The 27,261-nt window shown below is 45.4% G+C and overlaps 1 protein-coding gene across 4 annotated transcripts in view; it reads right to left on the bottom strand.

Annotated features, from left to right (window-relative positions):
* Mob3b (MOB kinase activator 3B) overlaps positions 1-26,666 on the bottom strand; it is a 155,413-nt gene extending 128,747 nt beyond the window's left edge. For 2 of the 4 annotated variants that reach the window (XM_032904489.1, XM_032904482.1), the window contains exon 1: positions 14,666-14,838. The gene's annotated coding sequence lies outside the window, so the exon portion shown is untranslated. Of the gene's footprint in view, positions 1-14,665; positions 14,839-26,647 lie in introns of those variants that run through there. The other 2 variants (XM_032904506.1, XM_032904497.1) reach the window with 2 other exon arrangements.
* Between the last annotated feature and the right edge of the window lie 595 nt (positions 26,667-27,261).

Here is a 27,261-nt window from a genome sequence, read left to right as displayed (position 1 = left end):
GGCAGGCCCCTTGTTCCCCCTTGGGGAGGAGGAACAGCAGTTTTCCTATTAGGCCTAACTGGCTGGCGCCTCCCTTCAGCCACGGTCAAGCAGCCAACCAGTGGTCCACGAGAGCGGGGCACGGGCTAGGAGGCTGCCATGGCGACGCGAGGGAAGCTCCCAGATAGTTTGTGTTTACTGGACATTGGTGCTTATTTAAGACCAGGAATTCACACTCCCACGGCAGTGCCAGCAAAATTCATCCTGGGTCAAAGCATGCATTTAAAACACGAAACCTCTTCATTCTGATTTTCTTCTGTAACCGCGATGTGTAAACGTGCCAAAGAATGTTAAAAATAAATCAAAGAGGAAAATGCCTCACAGTTTCTGACTGATGGGTATGGAAACAGCCACCTCCCAAGGTCGAGATGGGCATGAGGTTTCTCGTTGTCTAGGGGGATTGTTTTTGATTTTCTTCTTTATTCCTTGGGTGTTTTGTTTTTCCCACACTATTTTTTAGTGACTAGTCAGGATGCCACTACTGTCCTGAAAAACAATAAGGTTTACAGAAGGGGAGAAAAGTTCTCAAAGGTCTCTAGAGGCTGCAGGAACTCTGCCAGGAGAAGCGGCTGCTTTGACAAAGCCGTGGAAAACAACCAATCATTCCGGCAGGCACCAGGCTCAGCCAAACCCTGCAGCGAGCAATCGCTTTATATTGGGTCCAGTCGAGGACTCGCTTTATATTGGGTCCAATCGAGAATCCAGGAAGCCACGTGCATTGGCTTCTTTTCCATGTAAGATTCTACGTTCACTAATATGTGGTGATGAGGCCACTTTTGCTAGGGTGCTACTGGGTCTTCTCAGAAAGAGGAGGTGAGAAACAGGTTAGTCCCAAGAAAGCTCGCTGGGCAGAGCACAGAGCTAAGGCAAGGGTTAGATAATAGTTCTTAGTCCCTGTCCTCCCCTCTCTCCTTTCTCCTGCTCCTTTGCACTTCTCCTCTCCTTCCCTAACCCACTCGCTCTCTCTCCAGAGTCTTAAAATGTAGCTCAGGCTGGCCTGGAACTTGCTATGTAGCCCAGGCTAGCCTGGAACTTAACTGTGATCTTCCTGCCCTCCTCTAGCTCCCATGTGCTGGGATTAAAGGTATGTGCCACCACACCTGGCCTCCTAGTCTCTTTAAATGTCACTTATTTATTTAGAAAAAGAATCCGAAAAGATGACATAGATTTCCATAAAAATTCTGATTGCCCAAGAAATTTTTGTATGAATTTCAGTCGGTAAACAAAATCAAAGACCCAATATAGGGAAAAGCTGAAGGGTACAGAATGCCAGAAAGAAAAACAAGACACCGGGCTTCCACTGGAAAAAAAAGAAGCCTGGTTAGCACATCTCAGATGCAGACCTTTACAGACCCAAACAAGATACAAGACACCTGCCGACATTTGTATTTTAAATCAGATAGCTAGCCCCAGAGGCTACAGATCGTCACATCCGAATTGATGATCCAATGAGCTGCTCCCTAGTTGATCCCTTCCAATATGTCCTGTCTCAGAGTGGCTTCTAGAAAAACACAAACACTGACAGACCCGGGCAGCACAGCCAGAGAGCCTTGATTCACTTCAGCTTTGAAGGGTTTCTACACTTGGCTTCTCCTTTCTCCAGAGAATACAATCCACACGACTGAGCCTGCTGTCTGAATGAAGAGCACGGTTTTTCTTTTTCATCTAGCAGAGTAAACTTATGAAATGTAAGGACAACCTGCCCTGGGGTCTGAGAGGGGCGAATGGGAGAAAAGTAAGGTCACACTGGGACACAGGGTGTAGAAAGCCATGCTCTCCAGACACAGCTTACAGGGTATAGACAGAGAAGAGACAAGGTCCTAGTTTTCAGGGCACCCAGAATGGAGTGCCTGCCTGTCTGCCTACCTGCCTACCTTCCTTCCTTCCTTCCTTCCTTCCTTCCTTCCCCTTCCCTTCCTTCCTTCCCTCCCCCCTCCTTCCTTCCCTTCCTTCCTTCCTTCCCTCCTCCTTCCCTTTCCTTCCTTCCTTCCTTCCTTCCCTCCCCCTCCCTCCCTCCTTCCTTCCTTCCTTCCTTCCTTCCTTCCTTCCTTCCTTCCTTCCTTAATAAAGTTTCACTATGCAGTGCAGGCCGACCAGGAACTTGCTATGTAGACGAGACTGGTCCTACACAGTCCAAGGAGCTTTGAGCTTCTGGAGACCCACCCGCTTTTGCCTAAGTACTGGGATTAAAGGTGTGTACTGGCATGGCCAGCAGGAGTTGCTTTCTAAGCAGTTACAGCAGAGATAAAATGGACACCTAGGTCCCTACACTCAGCCTTACCAAAAAGAGCCACAGGGCCTTTTGGCTTGCAATGTCCAATATGCAAAGTGGAAAGCAAAAGGCAGAATTTATGGTAAATCGTGGCCCCTTTCTCAGGGATTGTTACCCTTGCACAGGGATTGTTGATAAAGTCCCCATGAAGAGGGTCCCTCAACTTGATCAGAAGCCATTAAATGCCCCCCTCCCCCCAAGCTCCACAACTTGCAGGCGATAGGAAGGAGAAAGAAGGCAGCTTGTAACTCATTTGGGGGGCTTTTAAGGTAGACAAAGCCCTCTGTTGGGGCAGATAATCTAGTAGGCACAGTAAATTATACCTCTTAAATTTGACATACAAAAACCCTGATAAGCCTCGACGCGGTAGTATTTGGAGATGGGTCTTTGGGAAGTGATCGTGTGATATGACCTTCACCTCCGTACGTGAGACTAGTTCCCTTATAAAAGGACTCCAGGGAGCTCCTCTTGCCCCTATGAAGGCCCACGTGAGAACGAGGCCACCCTACTCTCAGAAGTGTGAGAATTAAATTTCCGTTGCTTATAAGCCATCTGGCTTGTGGTACTTAGCCCCGGCAGACGGAACCCAGACCCACAGACATTTGGGATGATAACGACCCCCTTTTCAGTCTAGGATTAGGATGTGTCTAGCTTTATAAAGCTACCTCAAATTGTGTGGGAAGACGATAAAGGGGTTCTCGCCACAATTTGTATTTCCTTCAACCATTTGGGAGCAAACAGAGAGACCCTTATAAAAGGGTCCTTTTATAAGAAGTTAGTCCTGTGACATTAGAGGAAACGTGTACTTTCCACTCTCAGAAGCCCTGGAGCACCGTGGATTCAGCAAAGATGATTCAAGTGATGTTTCCCTTGACGTCACTGGCCCACCCTACAGTCCAGGTTGTGATTTTTAATCCCTCTCCTCAATAAATCTAACCCAGGGCCACCGAACAAGTAAAGACAACGACTCCTTGTTTAATGGCACAGCCCAGGTCATCATAACCTGGCTAGTGAATGGCGTTGTCGGGAATGGCGTGTACTGGCTGATGCCTTTGTATCATAAGGCACACAGCTATTTATTTCCTGTTCTTGGAGGCATAAAGAAAAGGAAGGCAGGAAGTGGGGAGAGTCCTGACAAAACCTGCCAAAGGCTCTTTCAGGAGCTCTCTGCCTCAGAGGAGGAAACAGCAGGGGGAAAAAAACATCCAATCAAAATGAACTGGAAGTCCAGACTGAAGCTTTTGTAAAGAAAGCTGACATGTATGAGATCGTTCTCTCTTTTTTTTAAAAGATTTATTTATTTATTATATATAAGTACACTTGTCTTCAGACAGAAGAGGGCATCTCATGATGGTTGTGAGCCACCATGTGGTTGTTGGGATTTGAACTCAGGACCTCTGGAAGAGCAGTCAGTGCTCTTAACCACTGAGCCATCTCTCCAGCCCCGAGATCGTTCTCTTAAGACTTACAGTCTCATGGATCCCAGGGTCACCTCAGACCCGCTCTGTATAATAGCTGAGGATAACCTTGAACTCCTGATCTTCCTGCCTCTGAGTCCCAAGTGTTTAGATTAGAAATTGGGGGTGGGGGGTGCCATGCCATCCAGGTGAGACCTTAAAATGCCGCGTGTATGTGTGCAAGATTTATACATCCAGGTGTGCGTGCCGCCAGAGAACACGGTGTGCCCTCCTCAACTGTTTCTCCACCTCATTCTTTGGGACAGGGTCTCTCACCAAACTTGGAACTCATCACTTCTGCTAGAGCGGCTGGCCTGGGAGCCTCTGAGATCTGCCTGTCATTGCTCCCCGTGCTGGTATTACAGGTATGCACGGCCAGACTCAAGTTTTATGTGGGTGCTGGGGATTTGAACTCTGGTCCTTACACCTACCTGTACAGCAGATGCTTTATCCTCAAAACCTAGTCTGATGCCTCTTAAAGTTTTTTGTCCTCAGCAAACCTACCTATCGAAAAACAAGTATACGGGTATGTGTTTATGTGTTATGCCGTGGATATGTTTCTAAGATAGAACTCAATGATCTCTGCCTCTCACATCTAACCTTGTGTATCATACTCTCCGCTTGCTGAGTCTGGAGCTAGCGACTTCCTTCTGACAACTGGAATACTTTAAGATGAAACACTTCAATGTGGCTTCCGTTTTGTTCACATACCTTCCACTCTTGCTGGTTTGCTTTGAAAGAATAGCTGTCGTGTTGTGGCTCTACCAAGAAACTCACATCACAAAGGACTAGGGTAGCTTCCAGTTAATTGGCAGTAAGGAATGGAGGTTCTTAGACCAACAGTCCACTAAGAGCTGCATCCTGCTGGTGATCACCGAGGGAGGCAGAAGCAGCTCTTCCCCAGCGGAACCTCAAGATGCTTCTCCCAAGCAATCCTGAACCTAAGGATGGCTGAGCGGTGCTGTCACGCCTGACCTGCAGGAACTGTGAGACGATCGGTGTCACATCTCGCCACTAGGACGGAGGAATACTGTTTGGCTGTAGCAGTAGACAAACACACCTATTTAAGCATCGGCTGACAACCACACACAAAGAGGGAGACAGCCAGTCCACCTGGAGGGAACTGAGTACAACGTAAGGTTAGCATTTTCGATACTGAAAGAAGCCCGTGAAAACTGGTGTGTGTGTGTGTGTTTGTACGTGTAAGCACGTGTAAGCACAATAAAACAACATGCTAGTTCTAAAACATTCCATTCCCGTGCCCTCCTCACCTCAGTCCTGGCTCAAAAAGTATTCTGGTTGTTCTGTAACAGCATTTATTTGCATATGTGTATAGAAGTGCACACAAATGTCCGTTCCTGACTCTTCTCCTTCACAGGGCTTATCCGGTCCTTCCATAAATTATATAGTCTACCTTTTGGCTGACATTACGACTCACTTCATGCCACCTCCACGGGAACTGCTCTCACATTGACCACTAGGCCAGCTGGGCCTCTCTGCGTCTGTTTTTTCCGTTACAATTTATTTCCAGATCAGGGTGCTTTAGAAATCGAAGTGAAATCAGGCCACTGCCCTCTCCAAAGCCTGAAGGCTTCCCATCAAACTGGGAATAAAAGCCAGGGTCATTGTATTAATCCGTGAAGCCTGGTAGCTAGACCTGACCCCTGACACCTCTCCTGCCTCCGCCGTTCTCCCTTTATTGACCCGCTTTGTCTTCACTGCCCTCTTTGATGTTTACACGGCTCACAAAATCTATTCTCACTCCAGACCTCTGTTAGTTTGCTAGGGCTGCTATAACAGAGCATCAAAAAGCAGTTGGCTTTTAAGATGGAAATGCATTGTCTCATTTATGGAAATCTGAAATCCATGTGTTGGCAGGACCATGCTCTCTCTGATGGTGCCAGGGAACGTCTGAGCCGTGCCTCTCTCCTTGCTTATGTGGTTTGCTGGCAATCTCCAGTGTTCCTTGGCTTGTTGGCTCATTGCCCCATCTCTACTCTCACCTTCACCTGAGGTTCTTGTGAGCACATATATTATCTTTAAACATAGCACTTCTTAGAAAGACAGCTGCCATTTGAGATTAGAGGCTCATTCTTCTCCCAGTGGACCTCACTCCTGTTTCCAAATAAAGTCACATTCAGGGGTACTGTAGGCTAGGATTTCAGCATGTGAATTTCAGGTGGGGAGCATAATTCCGCCTATAACAAGAGCCCTGGCAATCACTGTTTCCTCCCCCTAAAAGGAACTTGCCTTGTATACTTCTAAGTGTCCAGAAGACCAGGAGCCCAATTGGCAGGAACAGCTGCTGTGCTTTGAAATCCTTCTCTACATTCGTGTCAATGTTGCGATTCCTGGGGTCACTCCTGGTGCATGACCTAGCATGGTGAGGACACGGAAGCCAAGCTACTTCTGTGAGATGCAAACTCAACTAACAGGTGGCTTCAGGTCCAGGACACTGCAACAGCTTTGCCAAAATCTCAGAACAGCAGGAGGATGCTTCCACTCTTCCCTTCTCTTATTGTATCTTATTGTATCTTATTGTATCTTATTGTAGTCTGATGGACCCCCCAGGGTGCTAACAGCTGCTTCCTCTTTCCTCTCCCAATCAGACAGCACATTCAGGAGAACTTTGTGCTTGGTTGAAGGCTCTTTAAGAGTCATTGTGAGGGGGCAGGGAGGATGGGAGAGGAGGAAAGAGGATAACATTTGAAATGTAAATACATAAAATATCCAAGAAAAATAAAATTTAAAAAAGGAACATGAAACTACATGGAAAAAAGTCATTGTGAAGTTCTTAGATAATTTAATATGGGGATTTGTTACTGTAAAATTATAAAAAAAAAATGCTGTACTTTACTCCACACTGGATCCCGCACCGCAGTGCCCCCCAAGACATCTGGTAGACATCTTAATCTCAGTCAGCAAAACGTCTCACTTGCTCTGCTCCATCCCATATCACACTGCCGATGGCTTCTCTCTGAGCCTGGCAACAATCTCTCTACCCATCTAGCTCCCAAGGCAGGTTGCCACCATGCCAGAAATATACATCCCAATTCCGTGGCGGCTTAGTGTCTCCGGCCGCCACATACTCTCTTAAACTTAAATTGCCACATGAAAGAACACACAACACAGTAACCTCTGATCCCAACTGATAAGATATAATTGCCCACCTAAACATACAAAGCCCTGTACACATCCATCCCTTAAGAATATTCATAACAACCTGTAAATACACAGTGGAATGTTAATATCAGCCTCCATGTTCTCTCCGAGCTTCCTCTACCTTCCCATTCCAGTCTCCTCCTCTTCCTAAAAATTTTTTCTCCCGCCCACCCTTCCTTCTCTCCCAATGACAGGCCTCATTCTATCTTGTACCTGCCTACACCTGCGTGATGACATCATCCTACAGGGATTAGCAGTTTCCTTCTGCTCCGACCTCAGACCTCCAACCAAGAGGTTGCTGTTGTGGTTTGAACATAAAATATTCCCCATGGGCTCAAGTATTTCAACCCCTGGTCCTGAGCTGATGACTCTGTCTGGGAAGGTTGTAGATCCTATGGGAGGTGGAGATTGTGTAGCCCAGACCACTTCCTGTTCACTTTGTGCTTCCTCCCGCAGATGCAGCATGGCCAGCAGCCTCCCATGCCCCATTGTCATGTTTTCTCCATCATGGAGGATTATAACATCTTAAACTGTGAAAATGAACTCTTCTGCCCTTATGTTGCCTCTACTCAGGTCCTTTGACACATTACGAGGGAAATAACTGTAAAAAGTCTCTGGCACTATTAATCCCATCTAGGTACCTGCTTCTTGCTTCATCTTCCCTTGGATCCAAAATAAAATACTCTCATCCAACCTGGTCCTTCCTCCTTCATTTCTGACTTCATCTGATTTTATTATATCTTCACATATTCTTCCTTTTGCCTTTCCTTTGAGGGGAATCAAAGACTTTGAGTTATTCATTTTTATACCCTAACAACTATAACAGAGCCAGGAACATAATAGGTAGTTAATTAGTAGTTTGTGAATATGTGTGCTTTATTAAAAACCAAATTTGACTGAATTCATCAGCATCTCCCCTTCAATTCCAAACATAAAATACAACCCAGGACGGCCATCATAAGAATGCACCTCATGACCGTAGAAAGCACGATGCTCTATTTACTATTGTCCAGAATTGAACGGTGACCCTAAAGCCAAAGCAGCGGGCTGGAGGGCTAGGGGCGACTTGAGTCTGGATACAGCTACTTTCAGCCCTAGATTGAGATTGAAAAGCCCAAGTGAGAACAGATGATGCTGCCCTTCCCCTGCAAGGAAAACAAGCCAGAATGAGAAAACAACACCATCAGAACTCTGGAAATACTCCATCTACGTGGAAGTAGAATTACGAAAACTACCACTGTCCTCAGGACGCAGGGAAGTCTGTACTGTGTTATGCCACAGTGTCATACTTCAGTAAAAAGCACAACCAAGGAGTATGAAGCACCAAGCCAATGCCGCGCAAAGGCGAGTCACCAAGATTTACATTGCTTACGTTGTAAAAGAATCCTGAACCAATATATCACCATAAAAATGTTCCCTGGACCAGGGAGACCTTTGCAGAAGCAAACTCAGATTGCTCGGTAGGACGATTTTATTACTTTTTTTTAGTAGCTCAAGGTTCATGAGTCTCCCTCAGGATAAACTATCCCAACTGAACAAATTAAAGATCGGAGGTGAGGCCAAAAGAGAAACCATGCCCACAGCAAGTGGGAACAAACAGCACCCCAAGAACTGAGGGTGGGTAAGAGAAAAGTCATCGACTATGGGGTCTCCACACTAATCATGTTTTTCAAAAGTTCCTACCTAAAAGGAGAAAATGTACCAAGCACTATCCTCTATGAGAAAAGGAGGAGACGAGTACGTAGGATTCTTTCATGATTATGATTGGACACCCGTGGAGATGACAGCATGCAGGAGTCAGTTCTCTCCTACAGCGTGGCTTCCAAGGATGAACCTTAGGGTGGCACACATCTCAGTTTTATCAGCTGAGTCTTGAGTCATCTCAGCAGCTTGTAAATAGAGTTTTTAAAAATAAAATACAAGCCAGGCATGGTAATCGTGACTCTAATCCTAGAACTCTCACAGCTAAAATGGAAGCATTTCCTTGAGTTTCAGGCTAGTCTGAATGACTTAGTGAACTCTAAGCCAGCCTAGGCTACAGACAGAAACCCTGTCTCAAATATGTGATAAAATAAACAAGGAAAAGAAAAAGAGGAAAACCACGATGCATTCAGTTGCAGCTGAAAAAAAAAATCAATGTTGTGGAAAAGAGATCTGAAGAAAATACATAAACGTCGCAGGGAGAGAATACATGTGAAAGAACATCTATAGAATGTGAAAATTAAATTAGAAAAAAATTAAAGCATAAATTTAAATTGGACTCCAGGAAGTAAGAGAGGCAATATTAAAACTGAAATGGTAAAGGCTTAGAATTTCACAGAATTCAAGCAATACATATGCTCTTTTTTAAAAAATTGGTCCTTGCTGTCTTTTTAAAGTTACTTTAGTAATCTATTTACTTGTTTAAACATGTTTCCACACATGTATAGAATGTACTTGATCATATTTACTCCCAACTACTCTCTACTGCTCTCTCTTAATATGTGTTATTTGAAGCTTTTTTTTTTTTAATATTTTCTCTCTCTCTCTCTCTCTCTCTCTCTGTGTGTGTGTGTGTGTGTGTGTGTGTGTGTGTGTGTGTGAAACACCATCAATAGCCAGAAGAGGACATCAGATTTTCTGTAGCTAGAGTTACCAATCGTTGAGCTATTAGACATGGATCTTGTGAACCAAACTTTAGTTCAATGTAAGACATCAAATTATCTTAATCACTGAGCTGTCTCTCCAAACACACACACACACACACACACCAGGAACTATTATAAAAACTAAACAAATCTGGAAAGAAAATCTGCAAACAGGGAAAGAAGGATAAATCGCTAACAGAATAATGACATCAGACCGTCGGCTGGTTTTATACCAGTGACAAAGAGAATAACAGAATTAGCAGAATAACATTCAGAATGGCTTAAAGATACCGCTTGCAGGCCATAAGCTAGCTCTCCCGAGTAAAGGTCCCTGCAGCCACTCCTAGTTAATTAAATGCTCCAAATCCTTGACACACAAGGTAGAAGAAGAAAGCTCACTCCTGATGCAAAAAACACACAAGCATACGCACAAGATAAATATATGTAATAAGGGTTTTTTTTTTATTCAAAGACCTTTTCAAAAGATCATCCTGACCAAACTATTCTCTATACTCAATTAAATGACTGCTCAAAAGTTGAAAGTATACCCATACCGAAAAAAAAAAAAAAATTTAAAAGAAGGAAAAACAAAAATCAAGACCTCTGACAGAAAATTACTAATGATCTATTTCAAGATAAAGCAAACCGGGGGGAAAAAGTAATATAAGCAGAGTGAACAAAGGAGATACAAGTTACAGTAACACCTCTCTCAGCGCCCTCATCTTTTAAAGGTACAGCCTTCCCCAGATCATCAGGGAGTTTTAAACAACTTGTGGTTATATTACAGGTAGCAGCAACGTGGAAGGACCATTAAATTACAAATAGTCTAAGCTCCTTACACTGCTTGGCCAAGGAAGAACAAGTCTGGATAATTTTCATAACTTGTAAACCCGTATGTTATAACTTTAGGGGGAATGAAAGAGGAGGTGGGAGAGGAGAAGTAGAACGTATCGTGGAGGAGAGGGGTGCACTCAAACACTTAAAATCACCATGAGTATACTGGGACAGAGCCTCGCTGTGATGGCTCCACAGGCAAAGTACTTGCCAAGCCTGATACACACACACAGAGGGTGGGGGCAACAGGGGGGAGAGAATGTTAATAATTCACTCCCCAGACGCAAGGGGATGAAGCAGAACAAACACATTGGGGAAACGTGTAGTAAGTGAAATAAATACCGAGACGAGAAGCTAAAATGCTGAACCAGAGGATGGGCCCTCGCAAAGCCTTGCTACATCAATGGAAGTGATGCCTTATGCTCGCACACCACTGGCAGCCTCGCCCTGTAATTTCCACCCTGCTCAACCTTATCATTTGGCTGAGAGACCTAACATTACCGGATAGGAGAAATGCTGGATAATTCAAATGTAGAACGCATGCAGCCCCAGTGGTCACTCCAAACCTAAAATAACGTCTGGAGGGTTTTTTCCTGCCAGTTTTGCTTACACCAAGTCTCCTCTGAGCCTTCCTGGATACCTGGGTATCCAGGCTGTTTAGGAAAGGTGCAATTTTAAAGGTACCCTACAGGCTGGGGAGGATGGGGAAGAAAAGGAAGACAGGAAAAGAAAAATAAGAAGCCATGATGATTATTTCAGCTTTTTACTTCCTGGTCCTGGAAGAAACTGACCTCACAGGAGCTGGCTCTAACAATCAGACTTCACAATCGAGAAAACACTTATTTTTCTTCTTCTGGTTTGACAGGGGATGGTGCTGGCACATGAAGCAGCCAAGCTGGAGACTGGACCCTTTCAGGTGCTGCAGCTTCCTTGCGGGTGAGCCTTACGGCCGTAAACGTTGACTCGGAGGTGGGAGAGGGGAGCTCTCTGCCCAGAATGCGTTTCAGTTTGAGGCCGTCTCTCTGCTGGAGCAGCACCAGCTGATCTGTATTTACTATGATTACAGCTCTCAGTTCACGTCTGCACGGTCTTTCGTGCCTCACTTTTGCACCACACTTCCTGAGCTTTTCTACTCTCCTTTCTGGGTTTCTGAAAACTACTCGGGTTTGTCATCTGTTTTCCTTCACAACCACTCTGAAAGTTACGTCACCTGATGTTCTTTTAGTAGTTGCAGCGAGCCTCTTCCACTCACTTGAATTTTAAGGCGATGGAAATCTTTACTTTCCTTGGGATCACAGCCTCAGACGCGTGCGCCTTCAATTCTAACCTCTCTCCAATCTTTCAGTCTGTGTGTCTTTAGAATCCAACAAGCCCTTCTTTGTAAAGTTAACGGGACGATCTTTTACTTCATTGTCTTAATTTTTCTTTTACTGCATTATCATATATTTCTACATTCTTTTGTCTTTAAGTGTTGTTTTTTTCATACATTTTGATCATATTGTTTCCCCTCTTCCAACTCCTTCCACAGCATCCCTAGCGCCCTACCAAACCAACTATCCAACTCCATGTTCCCTCTGCTCCCCATCTCATTCAAAAAATAGAACAAAAAGTGTATGAGCATGAGCACAGGCAAGTGTGCATCTGCACGCCTGAGGACACGGACACAGACACAGACACAGACACACACACACACACACACACCCCAAAACAAAAACAAAGAAAACATGGAATCTGTCGTGTGTTGGCCAGCTACTCCTCAGTGCAGGGCTTGGCCTGGAGTGTGGTTGATAAACCCAGTGTCCCTCCATTAGAGAAAAGTGATTTTCCTTTTCTCAGCAAGTCTCATTTTCAAATCATTTTCTTAATTAACGGTGGGACTCTCTGTCTATTTTTCTTCCCAGTGCTGGGACTCTGTTCAATTTCAACCCGTTCGAGTCTTATGCAAAGTGTCACATGTATGTCGCATACATACGTGAATTCACACACATGTGTTGTTGGACTAGATGACCCTTCTCCTTGGAGTCACCTCTGTCTCTCCCTCCCTGCCCTCTGTCTGGTGTGGATCTGTGTTTGTTACCATCTATTGCAAGAAGTTTCTCAGGGGAGGGCCGAGTGAGTCGATGACCTACAGGTACAGTGGTGTCATGTCACAAGGAATCATGTTATTGCTATGTTCCTTTAGCAGAATAATAATGAGGCTTCCCTTAGGGCCCAGGATCTCTCTAGTCTCAGGTTGTTGGAAACTTTAGCTGTGTCAGATATAGGTTCTGTGACCTGTAAGGCCATCCACAACCTTATGGTCAGATCAGATTGCTGAGGATACAACTTATTTAAGTCATTAAACATGGAGAATTTGTGGTGGCACACACCTTTGGATCCCAGCACTCGGAAGGCTGATCTCTGCAAATTCAAAGACGCCCTGGTCTATACAGAGAATCCCTGTCTCCAAAAACCAAAACCCAAAACAAACAAACAAACAACAATAACAACCAAACCAAAACAACAACAACAAAAACATGAAGGAATCAAGCTTCTACCAACTAGAAGCTCCACCCCTACTGGCTAATAGTCAAGGTGCTGGAAACTATTTTACATGCTACAACGAGAAAATCCATATCACCTAGCTGCAAACTTTGAGACGGACAAAAGTGACCTCCTGTCTGCAAGATACAGTGGTGCAACAACAAATGTTAAGGGAGTAACCAACAACTTCTTGAAGCCATTTTTTTTTTTTTTACAAATCCTTTTATTTATGTGTGTTGCATTAAAAAAAAACCTTTCTTGTGTATACGCATGTACACACGAAGGCTGGTGTGCACTCTAGGACACTGTGCGAAGGTCAGAGGACAACTTACAGGAGTCATTTCTCTCCCTCTGCCATGTGGGTCTGAGGTACTGAACTCAAGCTGTCAGGCCTCCTGGCACCTCCAGTTGAATCTCTACCCAGTGCACATAACGATCTGGTGGTTTTAAAGAGACCACAGAAAAATACCAGAAAGTTTCTCAAGATTGAAGTAAATGTCTACAAATACGATAATTACTTCTTTGCTAAATCTATTTTTTAAAAATATTTTATTTTATATGAAAATAATTCATAGGACAGTTTTCTTTCTTTTCTTCTTTCTTTCTTTCTTTCTTTCTTTCTTTTTTTTTTAAGAACTCTCTATTGTATAACTCTGGGGAAATTTGAGCCAACTATAAATTGCATGAGCTACTTACAGTCAAATGATTTCGAAAAGCAAATAATAAACACGCTTTTCATGGCCCGAAGCAAAAAATTACACTTAATGTGGGGTGTGGGCAGATGCTGATATGTTTGGAATGTGCGTGGGTAGAAAGGGACCTAGGGCCTCAGAAAGTCTCGAAGATCTGGTCCCCTTTGTGGTTGGAGGGTACGGTGGTGCTGGAGAAAGTACAGCAATGCCAGGCTACCTGGCCACTGTCATGGCGGAGGGGGGCGGAGGGGTCATGGCGGAGGGGTCATGGCGGAGGGGTCATGGGGGAGGGGTCCTCGTTCAGTTCTCCACCCTCCATGAAGTCTTCGATAAAGTTACAAAGCCTAGGAAACACCACGCGCGCTAGATTTCTCTCAGGGCTGGGCGAAGAATACTTTCCAATCCAAGTTCTGGTGAAAGGAGGGGCCTGTACGACTTAGAGGCAAGGACAGAGAGCAAAGTCTTTCAGGGCAGACAGGGTACAGGCGAACTGAGCGCAGAAGGCTCAGGCTGAGTTTACTTCCCTATAGATCCGCTAGGGGAAGTAAATGGTGCCCATGTGAGGAACGCTACCTGCAGTTCCTAAGGAATGTTCTTTTGCAAAGGCATGGTCTGTCAGGCCTGTCTAGGGAGTGGGCTGAAATCGGGCGAGGATTTATGCATACTTGTTTGTGATGTGGAGAAGAAGGGGTTAAGCCTAGGAAAGTTCAGTCAAAGCCTCCTGGAGTTTCACAAAACTATAGGGGCAGAAAGACATAGGAAGTGGGCATTTCTAGGCTTGCACCAGTGAGATGGAGTCAGTGGAAAGCACAGGGAAATCCTTTCTTGTCACAGAGAGAGAGAGAGAGAGGGAAGGAGAGGACCTAAAGAACTGAAAAGCAATTGCTATTATCCAGTCTTAGACTCACCCTCCCCTTTCCACACTAAAGGGCCGTGGAGTAGCCTCCATAGGCAGTGGTCCCAGGAACATTCTGTTGCTCCCAGCATTCCTGCTGCTTTTCAGGCCTGCTCTTAGCTCCTGGCTCTGCACTTACCCTGGGGGCCTCCCTCTCTCCTCACCTGTACTCTCAAACCTCAGGATCCAGAGCTTCCTCAGACTTTTTCCGTAGGTACCTCATTTCCAGGTAGGGGCCCCCTCAGGTCCCACTCAATGAGTTCCAAGCGCACAGTCTATCTGAAGTACTTACTTGCCCTGGGCATGACTGTGGGACTTAACCATAAGGGTGACCTTTAAACCTGAGTGAATGGAATGTGACTGTTGTTAGCCTTTAACCTTGTCAGCACAAAAGCCGTCCTGGAAATTCAGCATCGCCCCAGTTTCGTTTTTTAAACAGACCACTCCTGGGCTGGTGGTTTCTATTGCCAGGTGGAGAGTTTCAGCCGGATGTCTCGTAGGTATTCGGTCTCACACAGTGGTGAATCTTAGGTGACAGTGGGAGATTGCAGCAAATCATTTGTACATATCTCTTACTGTGTACTATTAACTTATTTAATCCTCAGAGCGCCTATGAGGTGTTATTAATAATCCTGGGTTATAGATAACAAAACTGAGGAAGTTACATAGTCTAGCCAAGGTCGCTTCAACAGAGAGCCGCAGAGCAGAGACCGGACTCCAACACAATCGATCTGGTTCCACAGTACAACCCCTGCTGAGCAAAACCAAGCGCCAGCTCTAACAAAGCTCCTTCCTCCTCCAGGAGCAACAATCTCTGGTTTAACGTCTGCCATTGCTTGCACTGCTTGACATTGACCCTCTCTGCGCCTCACAAAGATCCAGTGAAGGGAGAGGTTGGGAAGGTCATCCCTACAGAAGCAGGAAGGGGACTTGAGTTAGGTGACTCCCCTGCCGACCCGAACTCTCCCCACCTCCCTGTGGTCTCCGTTGTTGGGGTTTAAATCTCGGCCTGCGTCCAAGCAGAACACACAAAGCCAACGTGGTTGCACGTGAAAAGGTTTAATGAAAGAAGAGTAGAAGAGGGGAGAAGCAAAGGAGGCTGGCCATGAGCACATGGGGAAAGGGGGCAGGGGAATGGGGAGAGAAAGGACAGGGACAACGAGGGCATAAGAGAAGAGAAGAGTAAGGGCAAAAGAGAGCAAGAGGGAGAGGAGGGGGCAAGCAGCCCCCTTTAAATTCAGGCACAGCTGGCTGTTGCCAGGCAACTGTGGGGCGGAGCATACCTGGTTGTTGCCAGGTAGCTGTGGGGGTGGAGCTTAGACAGAATACCAACCTCCACTACCTATTTCTTTCCTAGATGCCAAGGTCCCCACAATGCTACTCTCCCAGCCAAGTCACGGGGAGTAGGGGTGGGGTGGGGGGTCATGCCTCAGTGACTGAGCCTCTGGATTGCTCCTCTTTACTGTACCCCAGAACTCCTCAACTCTCTATAGAATGGGAATAGCAGAATTGCTGTGACACTGAGTTTGGGATTTCCCCCCTTGTTCTCTCTTGGTACTTACTCAGTGGGAGGCATTGAGAGTATGTGTATCGATTTTGTGATAGGAAAAAGTATTACGACACTATCGAATACTACTCTGTGTATTAAAAAATGTAGTGACTCTTGCAGACCACTAAGCGTTCTTTTTTTTTTCCCCAGAGCTGGGGACCAACACAGGGCCTTGTGCTTTCGACCTGAAACCAAGCGCTCTACCGCTGAGCTAAATCCCCAACCCCAGACCACTTAGCGTAAACTCACTGAGTTGATAGGTAAGTTTTGTTTTGTTTTGTTTTGTTTTTTGGTTTTTTTGTTTTGTTTTGTTTTTACATGAAGAGTTGAAAATCTACACTGAATTTTCCCAATCAACATTTGTGACCTGCTGGATCAGGATAGGTTTGCTGTGATGAACAAAACAGGTAGAACTCTTTCCTGGGATATCAGCACAGCAGACAGACTGCAGAGGTAGAAATACTGACCGCCTGCAGATCAGAGAGCGCACAGATTTCCTAATAAACACAGTAAAGACAGAGGTATCATCTACAGAGACTTTTTTTTAAATTTCAGGGTAATAAAGATATTGGAAGTGAAGATGTGTAAGACCCCTTGGGAGACAGGGGTTTTCCTGGCTTGCGGTGTTCAGCTGTGAGACAGTGTGTACAGAACTCCCTTGGGCCCGCATTAGCTCCCTGAGATGGGGAGGGGCATACGGGTAGACTGATGTAATAAGCATGGTGGTGTGTTTTCTGCTGTGCTCTGAGTCACAAACTGAAGTGTGTGGAACTTGCCTTTTGTGTTCGATTTTGAATGACCCCACTGGTGATGGACACCCTGAGGCTATTTGACTACTCTCTCCCCATTGATTGATTCTTCGACAATATCAGGACACCATTTAGGTTGACCATGACTTTTAGGCTCACCCTTTCCACTTTATTAAATAATAAATAGTCTTTATTTCAAGGTCAGAGTTCAAGAGAACAGTCTAGCGTACCAGCTAGTCTGAGTGGACAGAGATTTGCAAGCCAGATCAATCCAGAAGCCTACCAAGATGGAGACTGGCTCCTGAGAGTCAGGTGAGCATCCCTGATGGCCAGCATCCCCGATGGCCACTCATCAAGCTCACACTTGACCTGCAGTCTTCTGCTCTATGATGCCCTGAGGCTGGACGTCTACAAATCGCTTTTCTTCTAGCCTCCATCCTGGTGGCTTCCTAGTATATGCTCTCCATGGGAGGCAAAAGCTGGTGTTGACTGCATTTCTTTTTGCTTTTCCCAGTCCATTCTCCTCTTTTCTTGTGGTTTTTCTTTCAGTCACTTAAGCTTTTCAGCTGTGCACAGAAATCCAACCGAAGCCTTTTGTGTGCACTCCCTCATCTCAGGCAGTTCTGAAGGCAGCAGGTTCCCTAAGAAAGGGCTTCTGTTCGCCTCAGATCCATTCCCAGCAGTGGCTGATCTTCAGCGCTCACTGTCAAAAGCAGTAAATGGGTTTATGGCTGGTGGGGGTTAATGCCTTCACCTTGAACTGAAGTCACACTTGCCTGGAATTCCTCCCCATTCATACTAATCCCATTTCTCTCTCCATGGGAAGAGAGAACGAGGTTGTTGGTACAAAACATAGCACAAACTGGAGGTGGCAAGGCGTGGACTTCCCTAATTAGGAGATAAAAGGGGGATGGTGTGTATGTGGGTGGAGCGGCCTTGGTGGTGGCTTGCTAGAGCAACATAAAAGCAGAAGCCTGCACCCTAGCTTGAAGTAGATCCCTGGAGAGGAAAACATCACACGACAGAGGGAAAGAAATCACGTCCTTGCTCAGCAAGGAACTAAGGGTCAATACCATCATGTGAGTAAACTCGTCCCAAGGAACAAAAGGATATTCTTGCCACCTTCAATACAGATGAATCTCTAAAAAGTCAGGAAAACAACTGTAAAACTTGATATTATGTTCTTTATGGGTTCTCTCCCATAAAAAAAAAATTGTAAAAAAGAAAAAATACGTAAGAAGGGCTGAGAAGATCGTTCAGCTGGTTCAAAGTAGGTTCAGTTCCCAGCACCCACATGTTGCTTCACAACCATGGCTAATTCCAATTCCAGAGGACCTGACACCCACTAATTAGCCACTAGCACCAGGAACACATATGCACATACAGGTAAAAACACTCAAACACATATCAATTTTTTTAAAATCGAAAATGTATGTATTTGAAGGCCAAGAACAGCAGCACGTGTCTGTAAGTCCATCTATTTGAGAGGCTAAAGCAAAAGAATTGAGAGTTCAAGGTTAGCCTGGACTACTTAAATTATATCATCTATCTATCAATCTATCTATCTATCTATCTATCTATCTATCTATCTATCTATCTATGCTTACCAACTGCAAGGTTAATGGTAATGTTGGAGAGGAAAACAGTGGAAAAAGAATGTGGTTATGAAAGAGAGAGAGACAGAGACAGAGAGGGGGACAGAGAGAGGGGGAGGGAAAGGGAGAGGGAGAGGGAGAGGGAGAGGGAGAGGACGCTAATCATGTATGTCAAACAATTTACTTCTGCCAGATCTGAGTGGTGCCTGTTCATCCTATACCACTTTTTCTTTCTGTTTGCTTAGGACATTTCAGGCTGTAAACAGTCATGGTTGAGAATGGGACGGTAGATGGGGTTTTCTCCAGGTCACACTTTTTCCTTTAAGCTCTGGCAGGTGAGACTGACAGAGAACATCATAAAATTATATTCACTGATCATCACTGGGGCGTGGGGGGGACACAGCTGCTTGAAAACCGACTTGCCAGTGATCCCATCCATCTTCCTCACTGAGCAGCCGGAGCGGTCCCTCTAAAGCGCGGATATCATCAAAGCCTGGGCTTCCTCCAGGTGCTCCACGGCCTTCGCAGTGCAGTCAAAGCACCTGGCCACAGCCTAAGGGACCAGTCTTGATCTTGATCCATTTATTTCTCTTTAAATTCTATTCTCCAGGCAGACATACTTCCTGGAGCTCTGGGGCTGTATTCTCTGACTACAGGCCCTGTGCAGACTATTCCTGGCCTATGTCTGTCCTCCTCTGTCTCCTCCTGACCCTGCCTGTGGCTCGCTATTGCTCATTCCTCAGATACGAGATTAGACACGTCTCTGGAAAGCTGCCCTTGCTCCCCTGGACACAGCCCGGGCGTCCTACCTCTGTGCTTTCCCCTTTCATAATTTTTGTCAAGACAGGGGCCAGCTTTCTGGTCTTCTCTTTCCCTGAAAAAGAGTGAGATCCTTGTTAAAAGGATTATATTTTATCGTCCTCTGCTTGACTAGTACACAGAATAATGCCTGGTACCCAGGGAGCTTTGGTGAGACCTATCTTCATGAGTAGGATGAGCCTATGAGTAAATGAGTGGATGTAGAAATGGAACTGAATAGCTATCCTACTCACTTCTAGGACACTGCCAAGAGGCCCCGTAGTCTATTTATCGTCTGATGACTATAAAAGCTTTACCGAAAACCTTTCAACAACTTTATGAATCCTTAATACGGCTACTTCTATTTAATTAAATAAACTCAGCAGACCAACTTACAATAGCCACGGAGGAGGAAAAATGGCTCAAGACTAGGTGTGTCGGTTAGGGTTGACGGTGTGTTTGTTGTTAGGGTCAACACAATGAAAAGCAGTGCGGGCAGGGAAGGGTTTATTTCATTTTATAGAGTGCAGTCCAGCCTCCAGGAAAGACAGGCAAGAACTCAAGGCAGGAACCTGGAGGCAGGAACTGAAGCAGAGGCCATGGAGGAGTGCTGCTTACTGGCTTGCTCCCCATGGTTTAGTTAGCCCATTTTCTTATGCATGCCACAGCCACCTGCCTAGAGGACTGGGGGGTCAGGAGGTGGCACCGCCCACAGTGGGGATCACCCCCATCAACCACTAATTAAAAAGTTCCCCACAGACTTCCCTACAGGCCGATCTGTTGGGGGCCACTTTGTAAATCAAAGTTCTCTCTTTCCACATGACCCTAACCTGTGTCAAGCTGACATAAAAACCAGCCAGTACACTGGGCAGAGGAACAATCTAACACTTTATAAAGACGTTAGAACAAACAAACATGTTTTGTCTGCCCACCAGGGTAAACTGGCTTCTCACTTTTCACCAGAATGCTTTCCTTCTGTGCTTCACAGACAAGCATGGATCACCACATACCTGGAGTCCTCTTAACCAAGCCCTTTGCCAAGCAGAACTTCACACAGTATTGTAACACTGGTTCCATCCCCTCCTTGTACACCAACCAGATTCCTACCTGTGAGGGAATCGAGGTCACTGCCTTTAGTGAGCAAACACATAATAAAGAGTACTTACAATGTACTGGGGCTCTGGAAGAACAAAGAACAAGATACAGAACTTAGAGATAAAGACACGGGGACCGTGTTTTTATGTCCCCACCCCACCCTTGCAAACTCGTAATGAAAGTGTCATCCCTGCTTGCAGAATTATGAGTTGCTCAAAGAGGAGGCAGCAAACAACAGCATTTCAGTGGGAGGTGAGATTTGAAATCGGTCATTAAAGATGGGCAGGAATTTGGAAGGTAGGACAAAAGGAATACAGGAGTCAGAAGACACAGCGCTCGATTGCAGAGGTGTAAGTGTGTCAAGGGCTGGGAGGACGAATGGAGCAGGAGGCCCAGGCAGGTTCCACGAGTTGCCCTAAGAGTGTCCAGGTCAGTGTCTCCGATCAGGTTCCTTCCACTTCAGGACTGACTCCACGCTTTCATTACCCATAGCATGCGCACGTAGGAAAACATAAAACACTTAATAAATGCCATCGAGTGTTGTGGGAAAGGTGGGAAGGTCAAAGGGAGGCAGAAGTAAACCTACAAAAGCAAATTAGAAGGAAGGTTAAGCAGATGGCTTGGTGGTTAACCACACCGGCTGCCTTTGTAGAGGACCTGCGTTTGGTTCCCAGCACCCACGTAGGGCCTCACAACTATCTGTAAGTTCAGTTCTGGAGGATATGACGTCTTCTTCTGGCCTCCTTGGGCACCGTATGAAGGCAGTGCATATACATATACATACATACATATGTACACACATACACATGTAAGTAAACATATGTGTGTATGTATATGCAGACAAACCACTAATACACGTAAACTGAAGATAAAGACATCATTTTCAGGGAGATTAAAATAGAAAACCAGAACAAAAAAATTTGTATCAAAGCCCCAAATAACATACTCATATGATCATTTTTCTTAAGTTTAGGAACTGACATATACTAGGGAAAGGAAGATGATAACGATAGGAATAATATTTATGCATATGCCTTTAGCATAGGACTCATTTTTTTTTATAGTTTTGGGTTTTTTTTTTATTCATTTATTATATATAAGTACACTGTAGCTGTCTTCAGACACACCAGAAGAGGGCATCGGATCTCTTTACAGATGGTTGTGAGCCACCATGTGGTTGCTGGGAATTGAACTCAGGACCTCTGGAAGAGCAGTCAGTGCTCTTAACCACTGAGCCATCTCTCCAGCCCCCAGGACTCATTTTTTTAAAAAATTTTTGCTCATAAAGTATAATATTTCTTCATAAGAACTTATGTAATTATACAGTGTGGACAAAATTAACCTGTAATCTATAACTACAGAGAACAAGATACATTATAACTTCATTTGAGGCTCTAAAGTCTGTCAAAAGACAAAGTAAACACCTTCATGATGAGGGTGTAGTGCCAGTTCCACAGATTAGAGAAACAGAGATTGAGGCAAATTGTGCTGGTTATCAAAGGGGGAAACAAAATGTCTTCCTTACAAATCATGGGAAACTTTGAAGAACACAGGCATTTTCTGTTAGAAGCGCCTTTTAAACAACCCCGTAGAGTACATCTGAAACCCCGCTCTGAGACACCTAAACTGAAAAAGATTTCTCACTTCTCCATCAAACTGAAAACCCGTATACTGAAGAAATAAGAATGTTGTAAGTAAGATTTGAAAGTAGAGGGAGGGCAGTCCTGGGCATCTTAAGTAGATTCTGTTAGTCTGTGAACTTGCACATACGTATCTCTGTGCACACTTGCAGGAGGAAGGAAAAAAATTTTTTTAATTGATCAACAAGCTTTCCCTTAAACATATTCCAGAGCCAAGCAATAGATGCAGACCAAATACCTAACGGGAAGTCCAATGACCCCCAAAGGAAGTGTACCTGAAGATTTTCAATAAATCAATTAATATCTAGCACTACAAATTACAAATTAGCAGACCAACAAATTCAACCATTTACTCAGACTGCAGCTAGGCGCCAAGAGCTGCCAGACCTCACACCAGCCTGAAGAGAACAGTTAGTAATTTGTATCAGAGTAAAAGATAATTAACTGCAGTTTCAGAGCTGTCTGGGGTTAATGCGCTAAATTTCCACCGTGCAGCTGACAGATGAGAGGAAACGCGCTGCAAAAGCAAGCCTGCTGGGCGGTGGCTCCACGTGGGAGTCTGTGTGGATAGCATAGAAGAAAGAACAGTGCTGTGGACCACGCAAACGCAGGCTTCTGTGAAGCCCGAGACATCGCCCTCCCTCCAGTAAATTCTGCTTTCTAATCTAAAAAATGGGGATGTCAGAATACCTAAGATACAATTCAAAGACCACATGAAGCTCAAGAAGAAGGAAGACCAAAGTGTGGGTGCTTCGGTCCTTTTTAGAAGGGGGAACAAAATACAGGAGGAAATAGGGAGACAAAGTGCGGAGCAGAGACTGAAGGAAAGGCCATCCAGAGACTGCCCCACCTGGGGATCCAGCCCATACACATACAGACACCAAACCCAGTCACTATTTCGGGTGCCAAGTGCCTGCTGAAAGGAGCCTAATATAGCTGTCTCTTGAGAGGCTAGAGTCTGACAACTACAGAGGCAAATGCTCACAGCCAACCATGGGACTGAACACACAGTCCCCAATGGAGAACTTTAGAGAAAGAACTGAAGGAGCTGAAGGGGTCTGCAACCCCATAGGAAGAACAACAATATCAACCAACCAGACTCCCCAGAGCTCCCAGGGACTAAACCACCAACCAAAGAGCACACATGAACAGACTCATGGCTCCAGGAGCTTATGTAGCAGAGGGTGGCTTAGTCGGGCACCAATGGGAAGAGAGACCCTTGGTTCTGTGAAGACTTGATGCCCCAGTGTAGGGGAATGCCAGGGTGGGGAGGCAGGAAGGAGTGGGTGGGTGGGTAGGGGAGCACCCTCATAGAAGCATGGGGAGAGGGGATGGGATAGGGGTTTTCCAGATGGGAACATTTGAAATGTAAATAAAGAAAATCCAATAAAAGAAAAAAAAAAGGGATGTGTGTTCCTAGCTTGCAAGGTGTGGAAATGAGTAAAATCGTCTGTTTAAGCCGCCTGGATGCTGCAGCAGGAAAGCACAAGACACATCCTAAAGGAGGCTATTCCACTGCGACCTGATTCCAGTCCTTGTGGATTAACACTAGACCCTGATCTGCTTCCTACGTGCAAACATTTATATTTCCTACCCCGTTCCCTATAGAAGTTTTGACAAGATGGCAAAATTTAGATCCTGAAGATCCTTTTAAGGCATAAGTTGTGGCCAGGAGTGGCGCATGTGTGTAATCTCAGTGCATTAGAAGAAGAGAGATGTAGGTGAATCTCTTACAGAGGGAGGCTAGTCTGGTCTATGACATCAGAGCTTTTCTCATATCGGGGGTGGGGTGGGAGAGTGGAGTAAAATGTCATCCAGTGATCTAGTGGCTTTGAAAGTAGCCAAGGCTACATTTCCTTATTTTAACTTTAAGTGTATGGCTGTTTTTCCTGCAAATAAGTCTGTGCATTATATGTATGCCTGGTGGCCATGGAAGACCGGAAGAGGACATCAGATCCCCCGGAACTGGAGTTGACGTGGTTGTGAGCCACCTTATTGGGGCTGGGAATTGAACCCAAGTCCTCTAGGAGGCCAACAAGTGATGGGAAAGGCTGAGCCAGTCTAAGGCCAAGAGGTTCCATTTCCCAGTGCTGCTGCTGCTACTACTGAGCTGCTGCTGGCCCAGCCTGAGAGCTGAGGCTCCAAGGGGAAGCAGAGATAAAGGTTCTAAATGAGCGAAGCTGTGCAGAAGCAGGGCTCCCCTTTTCCATCCGCTGGTACCCCTCACAAAGGCATTCACCCACCTCTAGAGCTCTTCAGGGCTCAGAGACCCTTCCTCCCCTGCTGTCCTAACGTCAGACAGACGCTCCATTTAGGATGCAAGTCAAGAAATGAATAGAGGAGTGGGGTCCATGAATGTGAAGAGTGAAGTTCCAGAAAACAGCTGTTGGCTTTTGCATAAAATGTAGCAGACATGTAGCTCGGTCTTCAAGGTGGTTCACCTGGCAACTGGAGGAGGTGGGAGGAGGACAGCCGTCCCTGAGTCTGTTACTAGTCTGTGGATCCCCTCCCCCTAACTGGGCTGCAGTGAGGATTCGCCTAGTCCTGCAGAGACTTGAAGTGCCAAGGTGGCAGGATACCCAGAGGACCTCCCCCTTCTCTGAGGAGACAGGGAGAGGAAAATAGGGGGGACTGTAGGAGGTGGGGACTGGGAGAGGGGGAGGATACTGAGATGTAAAGTGAATAAATAAATAAATTAATGAAAAAATATAAAAGAATTCCCGCTTCATATTCTTCAGTTAGTGAACTAGCCCCATGCTCTGTTTCGGCAGAGGGGCGGGTGGACCGTCCCCTCACACTAGCTGATCTGTTTTTGCACATTTCTGTTTCCACTCACTCCCCTGTGTCTCACTCCCTAAATAATAAAAGCGTAAAGTCAGCCCTACATGAAATGAATCAGGGGGAAGCTCATGAGTTATTGGACCTCCTAATCAGTGATCTCGTAGATTTACAGGAACCAGGAATGCCTGCCGACCTGTGGACAACACCAAAATCGCGCCAAGAGATTGATGACTCCTGGAGTTAACTCCAGACCAAGAGCCAGGCATGGTGGACCACAGCTACGATCCTAAGTATTCAGGAGGCAGAGCTAGGCAGGCTTCTGTGAATCCGAGGCCAGCCTGTTCCACATACTGAGTTCCAAACCAGCCAAGACTATACACTGAGACCCTATCTCAAACCCCAGGCCCCACCCCAAAATCTCAGAGGCATCATCGTTAATGAAAAATCCAAGATCCATTAGACAAAGACTAAGAAAAGCTTATCATTTCTGACCTAGTTGCAGAGCGTGGCTTTTCTGAGGAGAGCCATTGGCAAATCACAGCTCACCCCCCATGACTGTCTTCCGTGTACTGGGACACCCAGACAGTACGGTATTGACTTCTCAACCTCTCTAGGTATGCTCTATCTTAGACTTCTAAGATAAAGTTGAAAAAAAAATGGACTCATCTCTCAACAGAGTATCGTGACTTCGGCAAGCATGACGCATCCTGGTTGCAACAGGAGATGGGGAATTACGTGTTTTCAAAATGCGCTTCTGTCTTAAACGAGCGCCACGCAGGCTGACGTTTGTTTTTGTGAGTGAAGGAATCTAGCCACTCTGAACTCTCCCCAAGCTCCCAGAGACGTTTAAAGTCACTCATTAAATAATGCTTTCAGCACCCCGGTGGCCTCATTATGCTGTTGTTATGAAGTACTTGTTTCCACGATCCCAAGGGTTCTCAGAGCAAATAGATGTTCCCCAGCAGTTATTTCTGTTTTCTTGCAGAATTACCCATTCTGTCGTGCATGTTTACCATACGTGACAGAAACCAAATGCTAATTCGAGCGAGGGTTGAGATGACTCCCTCTCTGTGTCCACTCTTGCAAGCATATCCTGAGCCTTTCGAACTCTACTCTGCTTTTAGTGTTGTCCAAGAAACTCTAGCAAGTGGTTCTTCCTGTAGTGAAGATGTCTGGATGAAGGCAGGTTCTGGAAGGGCTATCCTCCCTGTTTGGAGCCTCACATAGTGTCCCGGGAGGTTCCCTAGAGGCTCTGTGGAGGTCACTTTGAAGTTCAAATACCCCTTTGACAGATCATTTTGAGACTCTTTTCTATTGAAAGACCACGGGTTTCCACAAAGCTTATTTGTAGAATTGTATGCAAATTGCCAGAATTTGTTGTACAGATTCAAACCTCCCCCCCAAAAAAAATCACAGAATACTCAAATGATGAACTTATATGTAGACAATAAAAATTTCAACGAAATATTTTCATATGGAGATATTTATGATTTAGTACTACACACAAATGAGCACACGGTGATGTAGAAAAGGTTATGCCCTACTCTATGTTACTCTGTTTCATTTTTTGAGGTTGTACAAAACCACAAGCCTGTCTGCCTGTGTCTCTGGAATAGCGTGCTCAAGGCAGTATACCTAAAGTTCTTCTGTCTCCTTTAAAAGTGTACAGACATGTTTCCCTGGGACGCAATAGCAATTACTGCTTACGGCTGATGAGAGTGGCTTTTAAATTTCTTCTTTGTACCTTATTTACATGTGGCAGTTTTACACTTCCTGTACTAAATATGTACAGCCTTCTAATTAGAATATAAGTGTTTTCCTGGGGGAAGGAGCTCTCTTATCAGCACGAAAGTAGTTTCCATGCAGGCAGAACCAATTCATCAATAAGTAGTAGAAAATTAATGGAGTTAAATAACAAGCGAATCTGAAATTAACTTACCACACAGATTTGGCTTTAATTTCTGGCATTTAAGTAAATTCTTCCCAGCAGAGTGTCTCCTAACTAGCTCCGATTTCTCCTAGCTTCTTCTTTGCTGAGTCGGCCCAATGATTCCTTGGAAATTGACAAGAAACTCCAGAAAGACAAGGCATGAAAGGTGCAAAGGGAGCTGGCCTCGATGCTCTGCAGCCTGGAAGCCATGAATATGAATGGAGGAGCCCAGGGCAAAAGGATAATGGCAGAGGGAAATGCTATTCAGATGACAGCTGCCTGCCCTCCCTCCCCCCTCCCCCCATCACTGCCATTCTCCAGCTGCCCAACCCCCTCTGAGGGCCTTGATTCCCAGCCCGAGGCACGCTACAGTGCAAGCTGCCTCCCGGGTGTTCTCACTCCAAAAGCAAGGAGGAGAAAAGGGCTGCTGTGTTGAAAGCTTGTGCCCCATCGAGTACCAACAGTGTTAAACATGCTTAAAAATACGTTGCTACTTTTCATATCAATCACAGCAAAGGCCAAGCGGCTCCCCAATCTGCTGGGAGGTACAAGGGTGAGTGCTGTTTAATTGGCTCTGGGAATCTCAGGAGCCTGCTAGACCTTTAATTAGAGGAGTTGCTGGA

Source organism: Rattus rattus, chromosome 1, assembly GCF_011064425.1.
Source record: "Rattus rattus isolate New Zealand chromosome 1, Rrattus_CSIRO_v1, whole genome shotgun sequence".
In the NCBI taxonomy this organism is placed as follows: Eukaryota; Metazoa; Chordata; class Mammalia; order Rodentia; family Muridae; genus Rattus; species Rattus rattus.
This window is presented reverse-complemented; position numbering and strand designations above follow the sequence as displayed.